The sequence below is a fragment of the Uranotaenia lowii genome, chromosome 1, assembly GCF_029784155.1.
Source record: "Uranotaenia lowii strain MFRU-FL chromosome 1, ASM2978415v1, whole genome shotgun sequence".
Lineage (NCBI taxonomy): Eukaryota > Metazoa > Arthropoda > Insecta > Diptera > Culicidae > Uranotaenia > Uranotaenia lowii.
The window spans coordinates 150,149,501-150,171,056 of NC_073691.1; the positions used below are offsets into that span (position 1 = coordinate 150,149,501).

At 35.3% G+C, this 21,556-nt stretch overlaps 1 protein-coding gene across 2 annotated transcripts in view; it reads right to left on the minus strand.

The window, feature by feature from the left end:
- The window catches only part of LOC129740482 (uncharacterized), a 571,616-nt gene that overhangs the window by 190,409 nt on the left and 359,651 nt on the right, over nt 1–21,556 (minus strand). The window lies entirely within an intron of this gene.

Consider the following 21,556-nt stretch of genomic DNA (forward strand, 5'->3'; position numbering starts at 1 on the left):
GTTTCTCTTCTAACCTACAGTTAAATGATTTTTTTAAATATTGGATTCTGAGGAATATAATTTTTTTGAGTGGCAGTTTTTGATTTATCTACCAACCTGAAATTACAAATTTAAAACAAACTAAAGCATTGATTGCTCAAATAAGATTGCGTATTGATGTGAAATGTTTACCCGAGTATGTAGCACTCAATCCGAAGTTTTTAAAGATTCATGGCAAAAAGATTATATTTGTGTTTAAATTGGACAGGTCGTGACCTGTATGTATATCTAAATGTTTTTATTTTGCAGTTTAGGTAGGAAAAAATTCCTGCACATTTACCTAAATTAAACCAACCATAACAGTGGAGGGGCCCTTTAAAAGGTCGATCGATCCGGTATCTATTTTATATTCGATAAAGTCATCGTTTACATACAGATAAAAAGAAATTATTTGAGTTTTAATCAACCATAATAGAAATTTATCTGAAGCGATTGCCAAAAATGAAAATTTCTTACATAGTTCCACAATCCATTGTAATCATTTAAAGGATTGTGTCTTTAATGTTTCAGTTTATATGGAATGTTTTTATGTATTACTTTATACTTGATAAAAAAAAAACAAGGCTCCAAAGAATGTTAGCTTGATATTTTTTCGATAATTATTTTCAAAACTAATCAATCCAACAAATGAACTAAATGTTGAATACTCAATTGATTTTAAAACATTTTTATAAAAAGAAGGTAAATGTTAATCAATTGATTCTGTTTTTATTTTTATGTTAGCGATTGTTTCCTTTTAAAAAAAAATATTCCTGGTTCTATTGAGAACTTTTTATAAATATATACAAGTAATTTCCTTTATTGATAGTTTTGTATGAGAAATAAATGAGGATTTCATATTGGGATCAAGATCTCTACAATAGTTTTACAGTAAAATTTAAAAATTTTACCAGGAAACAGTAGAAGCGTATGAAATTTTTTATAGAAAACTCAAATCGTTACACTAGTCAAAAGTGTCTCCCGATCATATCCTTCCACCCAACGCTCCAACTTAAAATTGTTTTGCTAGGATGCAGAGGTGACCTCGGTCCTAAAGCGCAACATTGTTCTTTCATCCCTTTCTCTCTTTTCCAAACTATCCACTAGGACGTGGCCGGCGCCGTTATTGATGTTAAAAGAGAGAGCATCAGTTTTGTTCATTGTGAATGTGCTGTCAATCCCAGACACCATTCTTTTGACCTCTGAACAAAGTTGATGGCCTCGGACAATCACGGAGTAGCAACCATTGGCGATGTGGAATTCGTTCTACTGAGCCACGCCTGCGATCATGGGATTCGAAATGCATTTGATTACAAATTCATAGTTAATTCAACGGAATTGTTAATCATTAATTTATTACTAGAGAGTTATAAAAAAGCATTTCGGGTTCAATGTTTAAAGGTGGATGTGAGTAATCATTCAAGCTAAGCTATCTACCAACCTGAAATTACAAATTTAGTAAAAGAAAAAACGATAACAATCAACATAACACTAGGTATTCAATGAGCGAAACATGAATAATACCACTTTGTGTTGGTTAAAAATTATCAAATTTTTGTTCTATAATTGATTTCTTTAATTCTATGTTTTGAATTGTAGAACCGAATGTATCCGTTCTACAATTCAAAACATATAAGTTCCTATTTTTCCGTTGAAAGAAATGGCGTCATGGACCACAAATAAACACAAAAATTGCAAAAAAGTACCACTTATGGTTTTCTACAAAAATCAATCTATTAAAATTTACTGTATCAAAGTGAATTATACGCTTCTAAGACGTATTTGAATAGATAACTGCATTTTTGGGTGTTTTTTAGTATCTTTAAGGTTTTGACACTTGACCAAGGCCGGATTAAAGGGAGGGCAATGGGGGAAAACGTGAACAGTACTATAATCATACTGCTGTTATTTCTAGAAAACAAGGAAAAAAATCGAAACTTAATTGGCAATAAACCGTAAAATATGTATTTAGGGGCCCAGTGAAATAATTTCTCAAAAAATTTCTCTTCGTTTGTAAGTTAAGGGGGGCCCCTAGAGTAAGCATTGCAGATTTTTTTCCGCATATTATAAGTTGAGCAAATCAGTACATTTATTTTCAAACCTGACAAAATTTGGGCGTTGGTTTTGAAAAAAACAAAATAAACAAAAAAAGAAAGCGAGGAAAACCACCCAAATTTTTAATCGTAACACGTCAGCGGCATTCAAATCGTTTTTCAAACTAAAAAACCTTTATAGAGAAAGCTAGCAAACTAAGCTGATCTTTGAATGAAACATTTGCATTGTGGTAAGAATCTGAATTGTGATTTTTTAATTAATGCTTATTTTTGTATTTTGTAGATAAGAACACATGGTCATCTTATTTCGGTTATTTCAACGCGTCTCTGAAAATTTTAGAATGTTTCATTTATTTAAGCCCAATTGGATTTTTTTTAAATAATGCAAAATACAGCAAAATATGCATTTTATAGAATTTTCTAGCAATCGAGCCAGACTGTGGTTCACTTTACTTGTCCACTTGTTTTGAAGCCCGAGAATGTTCGAGATAAAACTGGAACCCAACAGCAAAATATAAATGATTTTGGGCTGCTGTTTTAAAATTATCTTTTGCTGATGTAAATATCCAAAATTAAGCTAATCATTTCCAATCGACCATTCCCAAATTATTCCATCATAAAAACAAACTCATAGTTGAATTGCGAAATTCATTGAGTGGTTCTGCTAACGTGAATATTTTTGGGTTTTTGTCTTGCCGTTTTCCGGATTTAAATTTGATTCAAATTAGGTAATGGAGATTTTCAAGTTCTATGTTGTTTGTTCAGTTTCACAGTTTTTCTGATTTTGAGTACTCAAGATCTTTATTTAAGGCACTGGACTTTAATAATTTGATTTTTTTTTCTTAATTAAAGATTCTGTGTTTAAAACATTTAATACCCACTCTGAGTTAATGTTTTGAAATGTAACTAGAAACACATTTGTACAAAACAATCTGTTGTTAAAATTTGATCTGATGAGAATCATATTTTGGTATTTTTGAATTGTAATCCGCATTACATATTAGAACTTTTGACAAATTACGCGAAAATGTTATTTTGTGTTTAAAGATTTTCAATTGAAATAAACATTAGAATTTTAAATTATAAATTATCAATCCTTGTTATTGATCCAATTGTTTATTTGATTCATAATTTCGTTAATTTTACTCCTGAGCTCTTATATCTGTATCTCCAAGGAATTTGAATTTTATCCTTATGTAGGGTAAGGACTTATTTTGGACCACCATGTCTAGCTTTTTTATGAAGCAACTAATCATGAAAATTTTAAACAATCACAGTTGAAGCACGGGCTCTTTAAATATTGCACCATATTTTTTCATGATTAGTTTCTGAATAAGAGAGCTAGACAAGGTGATTAAAATAAATTCCCTGTTTCAGTATAAGTACGTTAATTAAATAAAAATAAATAAATGATCTTAAATTTGAATTATAATTCCCAATTTTTATGAGAGAAATATTCATTCTATTTAAGATAAAGCAGATTCAAGGCGTTCAATGGTGATATGAAAAACATTTTAATATTTATATTTTAAATCTGCTAGGTAAATAATAGTGTTTTCAAATAAATCGCGAATACGAAAAATTTGCATTTATCAGCTTTAATCAGAATTGTTGTTTTCGATAACTTGATTAACTATCCCACAATTTGTGCACGTGATTTATCAAAAAAAAAAATATATATATATACAGAAACAACATAACTACGCAGACATAATCGTTATTTGAAGGCAATATACCGAACTCATTTTCAGACTCTTAGCACGATTAGAATATTATGATTTCTCCGGGATGGCATCTGAATAAATATAATCGGTTCCCAGAGGCCCCCAAAGCAAAATTTTCCCGGGCACCCCGATGGCTTAATCCGACCTTGCATTTGACCAATAATACTTCATCAAACTTCTAAATTTCTTCAAGAACATGACGTGAAATGATGAAACATAGACTCTGGGCTGAGTTTATATAAACCAAAAACGTATTCTTATTCAAAAATATTAAATTCTTAATCAGTAAGGCATCTACAATTTTGTCAGTTTTTAAATCGTAGTTGAAAGCACTTTATTGCTGTTAAACAGAATGAAGACTTGTGTTCCACTTTTTGTGATTAATTAAGGTGTGCTGGAAAAATTTTGTCAGGAAATAAGAACTTGGTGCCGCGTGAACGCTTTGAAAAGTCGATGATCCCTAAATCAAATAATCATAATTGCATCAAGGTCACTGAAAGTGTTTTCTTGTACTGATAATCAGAATAATGTTGTACTTTCGATGGAGCTAGAAGCACCTAATGGCTAGCAGTATTACTGGTATGGTTTTCAATCGAATCGAAAACAGATAAGCAAGAGCTTAATTTTGAATCCCGACCAGCCTTTTTTATTCAAAATTAACCCGGAACGTTTGATTCATCATTTCACGCAATGTTCATAAAGAAAATAGGCAGTTCGATAAAGAATTATGGCTCAAATGATAGGTTCCTTCACGCTAGAGGAAAATATCTTAAAACACCTTAAAACGCTTTGGAATACTAGAAAACGCCTAAAATGTTGTTTTCTGTTCGAATAGGATGATAAGCCATTATAGTTCAATTTTACAAAGTTTTAATAAAAAATCTCTATTTTTGTAGGAAAACATAAGCGATACTATTCTTACTTTGTACTTTTTTTTGTCATATTTATGGTCCTAAACGCCAATTGATTCATACAAAATAAGTAAACTTATGCTTGGTATACCCGTTGAACAATTCAAAATAAATTTTAGAAAAATGTTGACGATTTTCAATCATTAATATTCTACAAGCAAAACACACAGTGGTACAATTTTAAAAATGGATTTCTGTCTGTTCCTATGGACTTCGGAAAATACTAAACCGATTTACGTAAAACTTGACAGGTACGGATTTTGAAGGCCGGAGAATGTTACTATTATAAAGGGGTCCTCTAACATTAAGGGGGGCGGGGCCTCCCGCAGAAAATGGCCAATATTTGCATAGCTTGAGAATCAATCAAGCAAATGGTTCCAAATATGACATGGGAGAGTATTTGGATAAGAAAAATATTTCCCCGATTATTTGAGACCCCATCCTCCTTCCCCAAAGAAATGACCGACCTGGAACTTTGGCGACGACTTTTAGCATGAAAACACGGACACGAATTGGAACTTGGAATGTTTTAACCCTTGCCCAACAAGGCAAACTGGAACAACTTGCTAGAGAGGCTAGCCGCCTCAAGCTTGAAATTCTGGGACTGAGCGAAGTCCGTTGGCCTAATACTGGAGAACACAAGACACAATCCGGGCAAGTCCTGCTTTACTCTGGCATACGAGGAGAACATGCTACTCGGGAACGAGGAGTTGGTTTCCTGTTAAGCCCGCAGGCCTACGCGGCCCTCATTAGATGGGAACCGATAAACGAAAGAATAATCGTAGCCAGATTTAGAACACGGGTTAGAAACCTTACAATGGTCCAGTGTTATGCGCCAACTGACGTTGCCGACTTGCAGGAGAAAGAGCAGTTTTACAGTCAACTGAACAGCGTGGTTGAGAGAATTCCGAAGGGTGACATTCAAATCCATTTGGGCGACTTCAACGCAAAGATTGGCTCCGACAATCAGGACCTTGAGCGCATCATGGGGCGCCATGGCCTAGGACAGATGAGCGAAAACGGAGAGCTGTTCGTAGAATTTTGTGGCAACAACAACATGGTGATCGGTGGATCGCTCTTCCCCCATCGACCAGCACATAAGGTCACTTGGGTATCCCGAGATGGCCGAACAGAAAATCAAATTGACCACATCTGCATCAGCCGAAAATGGAGAAGGAGCCTTCTTGATGTCCGCAACAAGCGAAGCGCAGACATTGCATCTGACCATCACCTCGTCCTTGGCGAGATACGACTGAGAGTTGCACGTGTCCAACGGCGCGAGGAGAAAGTCGGGTGTCGATACGACGTCCGCCGGTTGGAGAATCCAGAGGTGAAAAGGGCATACGTTGAACAGCTAGAATCCCGAGCCTCGGAGCTGCCGACAGACGGAACAGTCGAAGAACAGTGGTGTGGAATCAAGAATGCCTTTATCACGACGAGCCATGGTACTCTCGGTAAAGTTTGTGGAAGAAGGAGTGAATGGATGTCGGATGAAACTTGGAGGATGGTCGATGATCGGAGAAAGGCGAAAGTCGGAATTGAGCAGGCATGTACCGGGTCAGCCAAAGCAGCCGCCCGCTTACGATATGCGGAGCTGGAAAAGGCAGTTAAACGAGCTTGTAGACGAGACAAGAGAGCCTGGACAAACTCCCTAGCCGAAGAGGGAGAAAGAGCCGCCTCCAATGGAGATATCCGATTACTTTATGACATTTCTCGCCGCCTCAGTGGTGCTAGGACTAATGCAAGAATGCCGCTAAAAGACCGAGCAGGTCAGTTATTGACCGATCGAACAGATCAGCTCAAACGATGGACTGAGCACTTTGAACAACTCTTCCGAGTCACGAATAGCGATGGCCAACAGAATCTGCAGCTCGAAGCGCCAACAGTAAGTCGCATAAATGGCGTCAACTCGGAAGCGCCTTCGCTGGCTGAAATAAAAGCGGCAATCAAAAACATGAAATCCAACAAAGCACCTGGGATCGATTGCATCCCTGCTGAAATGCTGAAAGCCGACCCTGCTGTTGACAAATGTTGCACCGTCTTTTCGCTGACATCTGGGATACTGCAACATTCCCGGCCGACTGGATGCAGGGTATCCTCGTAAAGGTCCCGAAGAAAGGAGACCTGACAGAGTGCGGTAACTGGCGAGGCATAACGTTGATCTGTACAACCCTCAAAGTACTCTGCAAAGTGATTCTGAACAGGATCCAGGAGAAAATAGACGCTACACTCCGACGGCAACAAGCTGGATTCCGATCTCGACGATCATGTGTGGACCACATCACAACGCTACGAATCATACTGGAACAAATCAACGAATTCCAGGAATCTCTTCTGCTGGTGTTCGTTGATTTCGAAAAAGCATTCGACCGACTTAACCATGAAAACATCTGGGCGGCTCTAAGGCGACGAGGGGTCCCAGAGAAACTAGTCCATCTCATCGAAGCACAGTATGAGGCATTTTCGTGCAAGGTCTTGCACGACGGTGTCTTGTCCGAACCAATCCCGGTAACTGCTGGAGTGAGACAAGGATGTATTCTATCACCGCTACTTTTTCTAATCGTAATGGATGAGATTCTGATTGGATCGATTGACTGTGCACCGAACCGAGGATTGCCGTGGAATCCTTCAACAATGGAGCAACTGAACGACCTTGACCTGGCTGACGATATTGTTTTGCTCGCCCAAACACAACCAGATATGCAGAGCAAACTCGACGACCTCACCGAAAGTTCCAAGGCAGCAGGTCTCAAAGTCAATGTCGGAAAGATCAAGTCGATGGAGATCAACACAGGAAATCCCTCCAGTTTCATGGTAGCTGGGCAACAAGTTGAGAAAGTGGAGTGCTTCCAGTATCTTGGTAGCCAGATTACGCCTGATGGTGGTACCAGAAAAGACATCGAAACACGGATCAGAAAGGCCCGATTTGCGTTTGCGAGTCTCCGAAACATCTGGCGGTCACGCCAGATCTCTCTACGAACAAAAATCCGAATCTTCAACTCAAACGTCAAATCCGTATTGCTGTACGGGTGCGAAACTTGGTGCACATATGCGGTAACGACGCGAAAACTGCAAGTATTTGTAAATCGCTGCCTGCGGAATATCATCCGCGCTTGGTGGCCTGGCAACTGGATCTCGAATGAGGAACTACATCGCCGGTGTCATCAAAAGGCGCTAGAAATCGAGATTCGGGAACGTAAGTGGAGATGGATTGGGCACACGCTGCGAAGAGATGAAAACGAGATTTGCAGAGAGGCGCTAGATTGGAATCCAGAAGGTCATCGAAGAAGAGGCAGACCCAGAAATTCGTGGCGGCGAAGCCTAGCCGCTGAAATCCGAACTGTCGACGAGAATCTTGACTGGGACCAGGTGAAGACGCTGGCTCCGGATCGTCAACAGTGGAGGTCTTTTACCACGGCCCTATGCACCGGAGGATCGGCGCGGGATCATTAAGAGTAAGAGTAACATCCTCCTTCCTGTAGTGAGAAAGGAAGGAGGAAGGGAACCCCCTTACAATTTTTTGCATAATTGGAAAATCAAGTTTGGCATTGGAGAGCATATGATACGAGAAATTGTAATATGATTTTTTGATTTTTGAATTTTAAATAAAATGCTACGAGGATTGTATAAATTTTGTCAACTATTTGTTAATTTTGTCTGGGAGCCGCCACCCCTTTTTTGGATTTGGAAGGAATTGAAAGTATTATAAAAACCATCCTAAATTTCCAAAACGGCTACACAACAAATTTCACGTTGAACCCCCCTTCCTTAAGTCCGAGTGGTTTGAAATGATTTTGGAAAACCTTCTCTGACCCCAAAAACCTTTGCATATCAAATTCCACATTGGTGGTTTTCGAGTCTGTAGGAAACAGACAGACAGACAGACAAACATTTATTTTGGTGCAAAAGGTGTTCGGATCAAAAAGTGGTCAACTTAAATTCGGTGTTTTTTTTTATTCATTCATATTAAAAACCTGAACACCCCTCATTTTGTAGGTGTGTGTGAGTAGAATTATGTTTGTTTTGGTATTGATATTCGGTCTTATGTTTCTAATTTTGTACATGCGTCGTCGAAATCCCAACTACACGTAAGCAGAAATAGCAATATCGTTCAATGTAGCGAAAACAACCGTCACAAAAGTAATGAAAGTGCTCGGGGAACGATTAAACCAACTAGAAAGTCGGGATTTGGGTGAAATCGAAATCCAGGAGCCGCAGTGACGAACAGAAGAGTGGCTAACACTTTTAAGCGAAACTCCAATCTCTCCATTCGAGATGTCGCCAATAAGTTGAGAATATCGTCTACAACCCTGCATGAAGCTTAAAAACGATCCGGAATTTCAACGTATAAAAAGGTAGTGACTGCTAATCGCAATGAAAAGCAAAACCTTACGTCAAAAACAAGCTTTCGGAAGCTGTATACTACAATGTTGACCAAATTTGAATGCGTGGTAATGGACGACGAAACTTACGCCAAGGCAGACTTCAGTAAGCTTCTGGGACAAGAGTATTTTACAGCAACCGGAAGGGGAAAGGTGGCAGACATTTTCAAGCATATAAAACTATAAAAGTTTACTCAGAAATATCTCGTTTGGGAAGCTATCTGTACCCGTTTCTTGAAAAGCTAAATTTTTGTTGCAACCGGGACCTTCAACCAGAAGATTTACGTGAAAGAGTGCCCTCAAAAGCGTTTACTGCCTATCCTGAAAAAACAAAACGAAATGCTCGCTATTTTGGACTAGGTCAACCAGAATCTTAACAGAGCATTTTTTCCGTCTTTTATACATATTGAACTTTAAAATGAACGATAATTTGATTTTTTTTACATATTCAAATACTCGATTTACACGCAATTTAGTCTGACCACATTTTGTTCCGAACACCCTTTATACATATAGAAAATGCCTACAAAAAAAAACTTAAAATTTTCGTAATTTTTACATATTTCATTTATTTTTAAAGATGTAGCAATGTACACCGGGTCAGCAAGTATCAATATAAATAAAAAAAAAACAATACGTTGCCATGTTCTTGGAAACAAGTCCACAAAACTTCTGTTCGGGTTTTCTCATAGACATGCTTCCCGCGCGGTTGTGTTTGAGATATGGCCAGGATTTCGTTGATAAATGACAACGTTTCAATTGAGCGTGGTGTTTTTTTCGCCTCCTTTTCCGTTTCCCCCGTACAGAGCCATTGCACACTGAGTTCGAAGAGAGTGAGTGGTTGATTTGGAATGCTTTCGGTAGCGCTGAAGTCGTGTCCCGGGCCAGATCCGGATCCAGTTTCGCTAGGCCGAGGCTGAGAAAGAGGGTGAATTGGGAAGGAAGGAAGGAAGGCCGAGGCAGTCGGGAAAAATATGGTTCACGAACTTTGTCACATTTTCAAGAGTATTTTATTGTTTTGGCAGCCTTATTGTCTGCATGAATTATTTCGCTTGAGCCAAAGTATGAGTACTGCTGCGGTTTATGATTGGTGCTTGGTATGGCTTTGTGGATTCAGAGCTGGGTGGCTCCAGAGAGTGTGGGTTGGGGTTTATTTTATGGGTACGGATTAGGGCAGAATGATGGCAGAGGAGCTGTAATTAATAAACTTTAAGATCCTGCAGATTGATGGTCGTGGAACAATGCGATTTGGAATAATGGAAATGGAGAATACAAATGGAAGTTCTAAGAAATGTTGATAAAAGGTTTGCGAGTAAATCACAACTTTATTCTAAAAGGTTTCTGGCTTAAGCTCAATCGGTTATTTCTCAAAAAACATAACAGATTTCAAAAAGACACTTAATGGTCACAAATTCCAGCACTTTTCGTTCTGAATTCATAAATAAATAATGTGGAAAGCGACTGGTATCTTAAAAAAAATAAGTTGAAGCTCATTCACTAACTGACTTTGCCAGTTCGTCATCAGTTTGGTGGTAGTTTCGTGATATTTTTATGGTTTTTATTTAAAAAATATAAAAACATGATAAATAAATATACAAGAAAAAACTTCGTAGAATTGACTTTAATTTATTTTTTCCCTTGGCTGGAGAAGCCTTACAGTAGAGTCTACCAATATGGTTATATTTGAAATCTTGAAAGGTTCCTAAGTGTAAACCAACTGTTTAGTAGATTTTCATTATTGATGTGAATAAATACAGAACACTTTTCCAGGTATTTTTCATTTATTTTTAATAATTTTACCTTTCTTTGTTGAAGTCCAATTAGAAAATATAGAATTATTAAACGTTTTTAGGGCAAAGCTTGGAAATTTTAAAATAATTTTCAAAAGTTAAAAAAAGTTTAAGGATGAACGAATTTTTCTAAACCAAGTTCAACTTTCGAGCGGCTGAACATTACAATTCGGTATCGATTTTTCAAAAGGGCGTATGCGCCAAATGTAAACAAATCGGGTTATCAGCTGGCTTAAAAAGAACGTTCGAAGACCTAAGTTTTGCACCTACTCACTTGATGGATTGTGTTCGAGATATTGAGAAAAATAAATAATATTTTTGCTGGGCGCTTATGGAGCTGTCAAACTTTAAACGCGATTTTCTCGAAACAGCGATGTTGGCTCCTGCGCCCTTTACTAAAATCGATACAAAATTGTTGTGATGATGTAAATGTGTTACAGTGAATTTGTTTGACGATGTTAATACTACGTTTATGGATTTTATTACTATACATAGATACTATACTGGAGCCCGTCAATTTGACGGGTGAAAAAAAAGCAGCACTGTAGAATATTACTACAGAACAAAGTATTTCAAATTATACATTTTTAATCAGGAATCAATTTTCTTGACCCCTACAATTTTGACTTTTGTGAAAAAGTTAAAAAAAAATCTTTTTTTTTAATTCTTCCGCTCGGTAGAGTATAGGGATTTAAAAGCAATATAAAATTATATGAAAATCTGCTTTTTGCGGTCTTAAACAAAGTTGTTCAATAACCGAGCAACCAAAAGTCTCGTTGAAAAGGTCAAACACAGCTTTATCAGCATAATCATTGTGCTGAAGTTCGTTTGATTCAGCACAAAATTTAAGTTCTTATTGAACCTTTGAAGTTCCATTACAGATTTGAACGGCCTTCTGATCAGCATACAAGTAATCGTTTAATGAGCAAAAAAATAAGCATTCCTCTTCTCTCTTATTTCGGTCACCACCAGCCCATGTGGTGCTGCCGCACAGTAGTTCAAAACCCTGAAAAGTAGGCAGAAAGTCGATTTTTTTAATGGTCAAGACTCAAGATTATCTATCCATATATTTCACAGTGTTCTGGCATTTTCAGACTACACGAAACCATGAAGATAGTCTTAAGATTACTAACTCAGGAGTTCTCAAGGAAATACTAGAAAGAGTTTGAATATTGTTTAGAAATTACACAATGATTTGCTTACAATGAATGACGAAAAAAAATAAAATCACGAATGTATTTTGCTTTACAATAATTTTACGACGAAAAATAAGATAGCTGTTTTTTACGTTTCGGCTTACTGAACTTCAGCCATCCTCAGAAAAAAAATTGTTTTGCCGCGTGTTTCCTTTACGGTCGTCGTACGATATCGCAAAGGAAACACGTGGCAAAACAAGTTTTTTTTTGGGATGGCTGAAATCCAGTAAGCCGAAACATAAAAAACAGCAGTCTTATTTTTCTCGTAAATTACCGAAAAATATCAAATAAAGAAAACTACAAGAAACCGCAGTGATCAAAACCAAACAAAAAAAAAATTAGTAAGATGTAGCTGAAATTTTCCTGATGGAAGATATTCAGAAAAACTGATAGAATTTTTAAATTTTTAAAATTCAACTAGAGATTTAAAAAACTCTACATAACTCCTCTCTAATTTTATGTGAGATAGATTCTCACATTTCAGGGCTAAAACATGGAAAATTGGGCTGCTTTTTCTTGCCATTTTTGAAAAATGGTTTCGAACATTGGAAGCATTTTTGTCCTCATATTTGACTTCTGAGCAAAGAATCTTTCGGACTACAGAGTTGATTGATTTCTTTTTGAATGTTTCAATTCATTTTTCTTGAAAGTTTATTCAAGAACATTCTTTTAATATTTTAAAGCAGAGATGAGCAACCATTTGAAGCAACGGACCACTTTTAATTTGAAATTCTTTCGACGGGCCGCATTTAAAATAAGTTTTAGGAAATAACAGTTTTCAGAGCTTTACGTAATTTTTATAACGACAATTTTTTGAAAAAATCAAATCTGAAAATGGACGAATTAAACGAATTCATGTGTTTGCATAAATTTTTTTAGATGTAAGTTGACTGAACCAGCCAAAATTGAAAAGATTCATCACTGAATCTTAGAAATTTTTCAATTATTAATTTATTTGAAGTGTTAAGCGAAAATATTTTGTTACAAAAAAACCTAAGGGGGCATCCATTAATTACGTAACGCTTCTAGGGGGAGGGAGTAAGCTCGAGCGTTACGAATTGTGACATAGGGGAGGGGGGGGGATGTATGTTCATCGTTACGTAAAGATTTTTCCTTAAAAATTTCAATTTGATGTCTTTGATGTCATGCAATTTTTGCAGAACGAAAAGCAAACGAAAATCAGCTTAAAATGTGTAATCTTCAACATGATTAAACTGGTTTGTAACCTTTCATCTTAAATTATTCTGAGATAGACTCCTTAAAATGTGTATTGGAAATCTAAGAAATAATTGCTAGAAAACCGAATAACCAAGAACTCAATCTTAAGACGGAAATTTTACTATTTTTTCTCAAATGATTTAAAAAATGAAATTTTGGTTATTCCGACGAATATTACTAAGTGGAGTATATTTTGCATAACAAGTTATGCTCCTTGAAGAAAATTAGATCATCAGTTAACAACCACAGAACAACTAGTAATAAGACAATCATTTTATTTTACCAGAGAGTTATCATCAATGAGTAGTAAGGAGCGATTTGGATAGATATTTATTCCGTTTCGAAGAACTTTTAAAAAATGTATATTAAAATCTTTTCTTACCATCGAAAATCACTATTCAAAAATATGAAAAGATGGGGGGGGGGGGGTTATTATCAGCGTTACGTAATTTTCATAGGGGGGTACTCTGAAGCGTGACGATTTGTGACATACGGAGGGGGAGGGGGTCAAAAAAGTGCATTTCTTGCGTTACGTAATTTATGGATGCCGCCTAAACCCTTTTTTTTTAATAAAAACTAAATAAAATTAAAGTCTTTTTATGGTTCGTAAAAATGTGCTTTTTTTGTGCCTAATTTCGAAGGTTTTTTTTTTTCACAGTTCACTTAAATTTTGTCGTGAAGCCTTATTTATTTTTGTAAACGTTGGTTTTTTTAGGTTCGGTATAGAATCATTGCATTGAGATGTTGAGCAAGTTTTCGAAATCATGAAAAATTCATAATTTCACAGATTTTTCACAAGATTTGTCAATGGTCTGGGAAAGGCTTTCCAAGCCTTAATCGTCTTATGACTTTGCTTATGTTGATCGCTTATTTTGCAGTAAAATGACTCAATTTAATCAGTGTTTAGCATGATTTCCCTATGAAATTTTTGACAATAGCATCAAACATAACAAAAAAAAATTCACATTAATCCGAGGGGCAAGGAATCTCAGAACTGGTTATGATTTATTCGGGGGCGCTGCATCCAAATATTCAATTAGTTTTTTTTTTTCAGCTCTAGTTTTTGCTATTACTTTTGAAAATATGTCAAAAAAAATTAGTAATTCAATTTGTGTCCATAAGACTGCAATTCGTATAAGAAATTTCAAGCTTGTTAAATGTTACGCGCTGCAGGCTTCAATTGATCCTAGACCTAGTACAAGGTCTCATGCCAAATTTGGTCCAGATCGGATCACGGGAAGGGGTCGCTCAACGAGCTTAAAATTTGTATGGGATTTTGAGACATTTTGTTAGGGAGGAACATGAAAATCCAGTTGTTCATGAATAACTTTGGCGGCATTCCGCCGATTTCTTTCGAAAACGGTTTTTCTTAGAGCCTAAACTATGACAAATATTTCATCCGAAGGCTGCATTTCGATTTGATTTATGATAAAAATGTTATTAAACTTCAAAAATTGGGTTTTTTTTTCAGGGTGATATTCACTACTGTTAATGCTGCGTAAAAATGTTCGAAGCAGTGTCTCTCATTAAAAGTGATGAATATCACCCTAAAAAAGATATCTATTTTTTGAAGCTTAATAACTTTTGCGTCTTAACTTGAATTGAAATGCAGTTTTCGGATGAAATATTTGTCATAATTTAGGCTTTAAGAAAAACCGATTTAGAAAGAAATCGTCCGAAGGCAAGGGGAACAAAATTATTCATGAAAAACTGCATTTTCGTGCTTCTTCCGAACAAAATGTCCCAAAATCCCATACAAACTTTAGGCTCGTTGAACGACCCCTTCCCGTGACCCGATCTGGCCTAAATTTGGCATGAGACCTTGTACTAGGTCTAGAATCAATAAAAGTCTGCAGCGCATAACTTTTTCTAATGTAGGGTCATTTGGGGTACTCTATTGTACATTTTGACAAAACTGTAATATAGAAATACTTATTGCCTCAATGATCAGCTTCTCCAAAAACCGCGAGTAATTTTGAATTCTGAGAAAAAAGTTGTGGAAGTTTTCTTTTTGTTTTTTTTCCCAAACCTTTGTAGGGAACGGGAATTTTGATGAAATTTTCAAACTTCGTTATTCAATATTCAAAAAATTTTCTTTAATTATGTCAGAAGAAGTTGTAATATTTTTTTTGGAAATTCTATAAATTAAAGAATTAATTTTTTTAAGCGTTGAATCTCTGATACAAGAATATCTTGGCAATATCGGAGTCCTTGATTGAATGAAGGGGAGAAAGTTCATTGAAAATCGTAATTTGGTTTTTATGTTGCTTTATTTATTTATCAGTTATGAAAAATCGATTTACCCAATAAATACTGATCAATTTAAATATTTCCACACGGCATATCACCGAAACTAGAAGTGTTAGACAAAATCTGTGGAATGTTTTGAACTCATGACGCCAAATTCTTACAAAATCAGGAATTGAAACAAAGGCACCAAAAATTACGTTCCCTGTGTAATCGTTACAAATTTTAAGGGTTGAATCACAGAATTACAGATATTGTTTTTGTCGAGAAATCTAAATTTTACTGAATAATGTCGATAAGAAATCTAAAATCGTTCACCTAGTCTTCATTATAAAACTTTTCGTATTTCCGTCATTAATCATGAATAGAAATAAATTTCACTTCATCATACAACTGAGCCAAGTAAATGCTTGAAACGGAAAATAATGCGACTTTCCTCACTCTTACATTACGTTTTTCCATCCATGCCTATTACAGAACTCAATAAAAAGCTAAAATCCTTCAAAAACCAAAAAAAATCTGGATAAACAGACAAATGCAACTGTAAACAAGTGACGTGCATATATGATCAAGTTATTGATATTAATTTTTTTTTATGTTTTAGTAGAACTAGAACCATTTTCGTGAGACTAAACAAATTGTGATATTTTCAAAGTACAAGGAGACTTGATCCTTTAATCAGGCTGCCCTAATCTTTAGCAAAAGATGTGCAAAATCTAAACATAAAAGTTCCATTGACTTTTTTGTACATATAAGTTCTCATTTCACTGTTTATAAGTGTCAGAAAAAAAAGAATTTTAAAAGTCTGTCTACAACTATACTTCCATTGCATACTTAAAGGCGCAATTTTCAAATTTTCAGATAAAATCAAAAGTTTCAAGCATGTTCGTCGCCACGCTCATTTTGGCTGTTCTAATTGTCGGGCCCGAAGCAATTTTCGGAGCGTGAAAATAAATAGAGAGGAGTTCAATATTGAAGTTGGTCGAAGGAGCCACTTTTCAGAAAAAAATGTAGGAAGGATATTCAATTTAAGAAAAAAAACCTTTTGAAGCGAGAGGAGTATTTAGATCCAGCAAATTTGAACAAAATTATAATTTGCTAGACTTAATGAAAACACTAAGACATAGGTTTCATTAATAATATGTATGTTACATTTATTGAATATGAGAGTCTCATTCATTCAAATGGGAAGCTTCAATCAATACAATATATCATCTTATTTTGTGAACACTTATTTGTGAATTCAGCAAATCATCTCATTATGACAAATCGCTCACGTTCAGGAATTTTCAACTACAATACCTCGAGGATTTTTAAAATTTTGAAAGTTTCTTGATAATTTTTTATGGGAGCCGCCTTCCCCTTTTCCGGATTGAGAGTGGTTTGAAAATGTTATAAAAACCATTCCCGGTCTTGAAAACGGCTTCATACCAAATTATAGTTTGATCAGTTCAATAGTTTCCAAAAATTGTTTGAATTGTGTCAAATCTTTGATAATTGGTTTTGGATTCAGAGGGGTTTTGAATTTTTATAGAGACCATTCCCGGTCTTTAATAGGACTACAAAAAAATCACGTTAATTGGCTCAGTAGTTTCCGAAAACTGTTCGAATTGTGTAATATTTTTATTAATTTTATATGGGAGTCCTCCCTCCTCATTTAACCCTCATCCGCATTAGATTTCATTACCCTAATCAGCACTAGGAGTGTCAATTTGAAACCACAAGCTCAAATCGTTATAACCTTTGGCGTGTTAAACCAATTTAAACTTACAACTTACATCAAAAGAAACCTTGTAATGTCAGTAAAATATGTGTAGAATATTATATACAGCTAAAGTTACAAGTTTTCTCGTTATTCAGCATGAAAGAAAAAAAAATCCGAAAAAACATGCCTCACGAAAACTGCTGTAGTTCATATATTACACGTCCAAAAATTTTTGCCTTATGCATATAAAAGCTGAAGTGAATGCCTACATCATGAAGACAAGAAATTTTTTTTAAAATTTTTTTTTAATGAAATGGTCACAACAAGTTAAAAAAAAGTAGTCTAAAAAACCTAATTTTCATTCGATTGCTAGTAAATACTATTTGAGCGATGGTAGAGTTTTAGAAAAAACATGACACAAATTTTATTAAAATATTAACATTTTGCTGTCTTTAGATTTTTGATGCAACAAAAATTGAAATTACTGGAATTTTTCAAAGTTCACTACTTTGCGCAATTTTTTTACAAATTGAAATTTCATCTCTTTTTGTGGTCCACCGTCAGGTTGTACCCGGATTTTCAGGACTTTTACTTTGTTTGGACCAAACAAAAGTATATTAATTGGAAAACAAATTTAATCTACATTCTAGTGAGGTGCAACAAATCACGCTGTGAGATTTCACAAAAATATGACGATTATAAACGTAAAATCATTCCTGAATTTCTAGAACTACAAGCAGCGCGTCCAGCAAGTGCTGCTCCAGCAGTGCTGCTTGTGGTTCTAGAAATTCAGGAATGATTTTACGTTTATAATTTTTATATTTTTGTGAAATCTCACAGTGTGAATTGTTGCACCTCACTAGAATGTAGATTAAATTCCCTTTTCAATGGATATAGTTTTGATTGCTTCAAACGGCGAGAAAGCACTGAAAATCCGGGTACAACCTGACGGTGGACCACAAAAACAGATGAAATTTCAATTAGTGAAAAAATCGCGCAAAGTAGCGAACTTTGAAAAACTCCAGTAAATTCAATTTTTGTTGCATCGAAAATCTAAAGACAGTAAAATGTTATAATTTTAATAAAGTTTGTTGTCATATTTTTTAAAACACTCTACCATCGCTCAAAGAGTATTTGCTAGCAATCGAATAAAAAGTAGGTTTTTTAGACCACTTTTTTTTAACTTGTTGTGACCATTTCATTAAAAAAAAAAATTAAAAAAATATTTCTTGTCTTCATGATTTAGGCATTAACTTAAGCTTTCATATGCATAAGGTAAATATTTTTTTGGACGTGTAATATATGAACTACAGCAGTTTTCGAGAGGCATGTTTTTTCGGATTTTTTTTTTCTTTCATGCTGAATAACGAGAAAACTTGTAACTTTAGCTGTATATAATGTTCTACACATATTTTACTGACATTACAAGGTTTCTATTGATATAAGTTTTAGAAGAAGTTCATAATAATTCAAACGACTAAAATAGATTTTACTTTTGTGGTGTCAAAATGACACCCAAAGTCGGAAAAGAGAGTTTTTTTGTCCTGGATTCCAGGGTTCGTCCATAAAAAAAGTAAATATGCAATATTGAAGAACTTTTGAATTCATTTAGGGTCCTCGAAGAAATTTTTGTATTTTGAAGCTTCTGAGAAAAGTTACAAGCCTTCAAACTTGCAATGGTGTCAAAATGACACCCTAATGCGGATGAGGGTTAAGTTGGAGCGCTTTGAAAGCATTTTAGAAACCTTCTCCGACACCAAAAACTCCTACAAACCAAATTTTGCATTGATCGGTTTTGTAGTTTTGGAGTCTTTAGGGGAAAGGCAGACTGACAGACAGGCAGACAAATATCAACCCCACCCCCTCCCCCTTCTAGGGGCCTTCAAATGGAAAGATTCTATCAGTACAACATTTCAAATAATTAGATCAAAACTTGTTTGCCAAATCAACAAACAATCTCATCATGTAAAAACGCTTATATTTATCATTTTTTATCAAAATTTGTTCGAACATTTTTTGAATTAAATCATAATTTTGAAAATTTTGTATAGGAGGCCTTTTTACAAAAACGGTAAACGTATAGAAATCTTCAAATAATCTCATGATTTCAAGAATTTTATTATGTGCCAAATTTGGTCAAAATCTTCTGAAAATTCTTCAAGTTCTGATATATTTTATAACGAACATGTAAGAACCCCTCCCCCCCCCCCTTTCCTACAAAAACATTTGTAAATCCAATTATTGGGCCAAATACATCAAAACCTGTCCACCACCAAATTTCAATATGTCAGAATACGTTTGTGTGGAAAATTTGATGAAAATTACTGATAAATTGTATGAATTGTGTCATATTTTATGTAAATTTTGTATGGGAGCCTTCCATCCCTTATGACGGGGGGGGGGGGGGGGGGGGGGGGTTTGTAACTATCATTGAAACCATCTCCGGCCCCAGAAACCCTCAAATACCAACTTTGACCAGAGAAGAAAGACAAAAGAAGAAAACACCCGTTTCTCGATCGAGAAAGAGTACATGTTAATACTCTTAAAAGAGTACGTATAGTGAAGCTCAGCCGAAAAGACTACAATGCACAGTGGTCCAGAAATGAAATTTAGCGGGAAACAATTATTTGCGCTCTTGCCTTAGGTTTAAGACATTTGGTGTGCAAGACAAAGTTGTACAACGTTACAAGGCGCTACTTTTGAATGAAACTTTTTTAGGGTGGTTCATAAAACTCCTTAGATACGAAAATTATTTTTTTACTGTAATGAGATAGTGCTATATTATGTTCAGCAATTATGTAGAACAACATAATTGATGAAACTTTGTAGAAGACTTTGAATGTCTATCTATTAACGTTTAGGTTTTATGATGATTTTTCGTGTACAAGTTAGGGTGGTCCTACAAAAACAAGTTTTATTGTTATAACTTTGTTGGGTATCAACTTATCAAAATCATGTGTTCGGCAAATATTTAGCAAATCATTATGCGCATCTTTTGTAGAAAACAGATTTCTAATATCTGCTTTTGATTCGCAGTTATCATGAATTTTGTGTTCAAAAATGGCCGTTTTGTATGAGCCATAACTTCAAATGGAGCAAACCGAAAAATTCAAACTTTAATTCGTTTGAAAGAACACGTTAAAATCTACATTATATCGAAAAACTGGAGAGGTGTTTTTTGTTTAAAGCTTTTTATTTACATTTGAACTTGACCAAAATTGCCATTTTTCATATAACAAAATATATCACTTTTGCTCTGCGACATGGAATTCTTCTTTGCGTTCGCACCCCTAGTCAACAATTCTAAATTTTTTACCACTACAAAAGCAGAGTTTCCTATTTATAACCTTTTGTAAAAATTTTGAAAGACTAACATAGCCAGAGGGGCACAAATGAGAAAAAAAAATCAGGATTCTTGATTATTAATGCATAAAACCATAAAATGAAAAAAATGAATTACTAACTACCCAACAAGAAAGTCTTGAATTGTATTTTCCTTAGGAGGAATTAATATTCACTTATGTCCTTTTGACTATGAAAGCCAGTTTTGGTTTCTCCGGTGATCATTTTGATCAAAACCAAGGAAACCATACAGTTTTCAGTTCAAGAGTTTCGATTATTCGTGATGAACGTTCAAAGGAAAGTTATTGTTGTTCACTGGCTAAAGGGGTCTAGTGAAAAAGATGTGGTTTAAGTTCTGTTAAAAATGGATCCGAAGCTTTCGAAATTAACATTGAAAAAGAAATTAAGTTTTGAGAAGTTGAAATATTTGAAACTCTGGGAGAAAAGTAATCGTAACCGAAGTCGATTTGAAAAGCTGAATGCGGACTGGCTTCTTGCTCAGATACACTTTCCGTTAGCTACAAAACAAGGAAGAACATCGCAAAACTTTTCCGAAAGCTGCCGAAAAACTTAACTGAAAAAGTTGAAGAGTTGCAATCAAACCTTACGACGGAAGAGCTGGGGTTTCTTACGGCATCATGTATGAGGGCTGAAGGACATTGCCTAGCAGGAAAAGCTGAAGAAACTATTTCCGGCAATCCAGTTAATGGTTTTTTAACCTACCGAGCGCAGGAGATCAAATGTTACACCAATGTCTGAAGAAAAAGGTATTGGTTACATCTGTAGAAACAATTTGAGTAAAGCTCAATACGTGGATACTCGTATGACAAGCCTTAATGAAGGTGTTGATTTGATTTTCCATGTCGCAGAGCAAAAGTGATATATTTTGTTATATGAAAAATGGCAATTTTGGTCAAGTTCAAATGTAAATAAAAAGCTTTAAACAAAAAACATCTCTCCAGTTTTTCG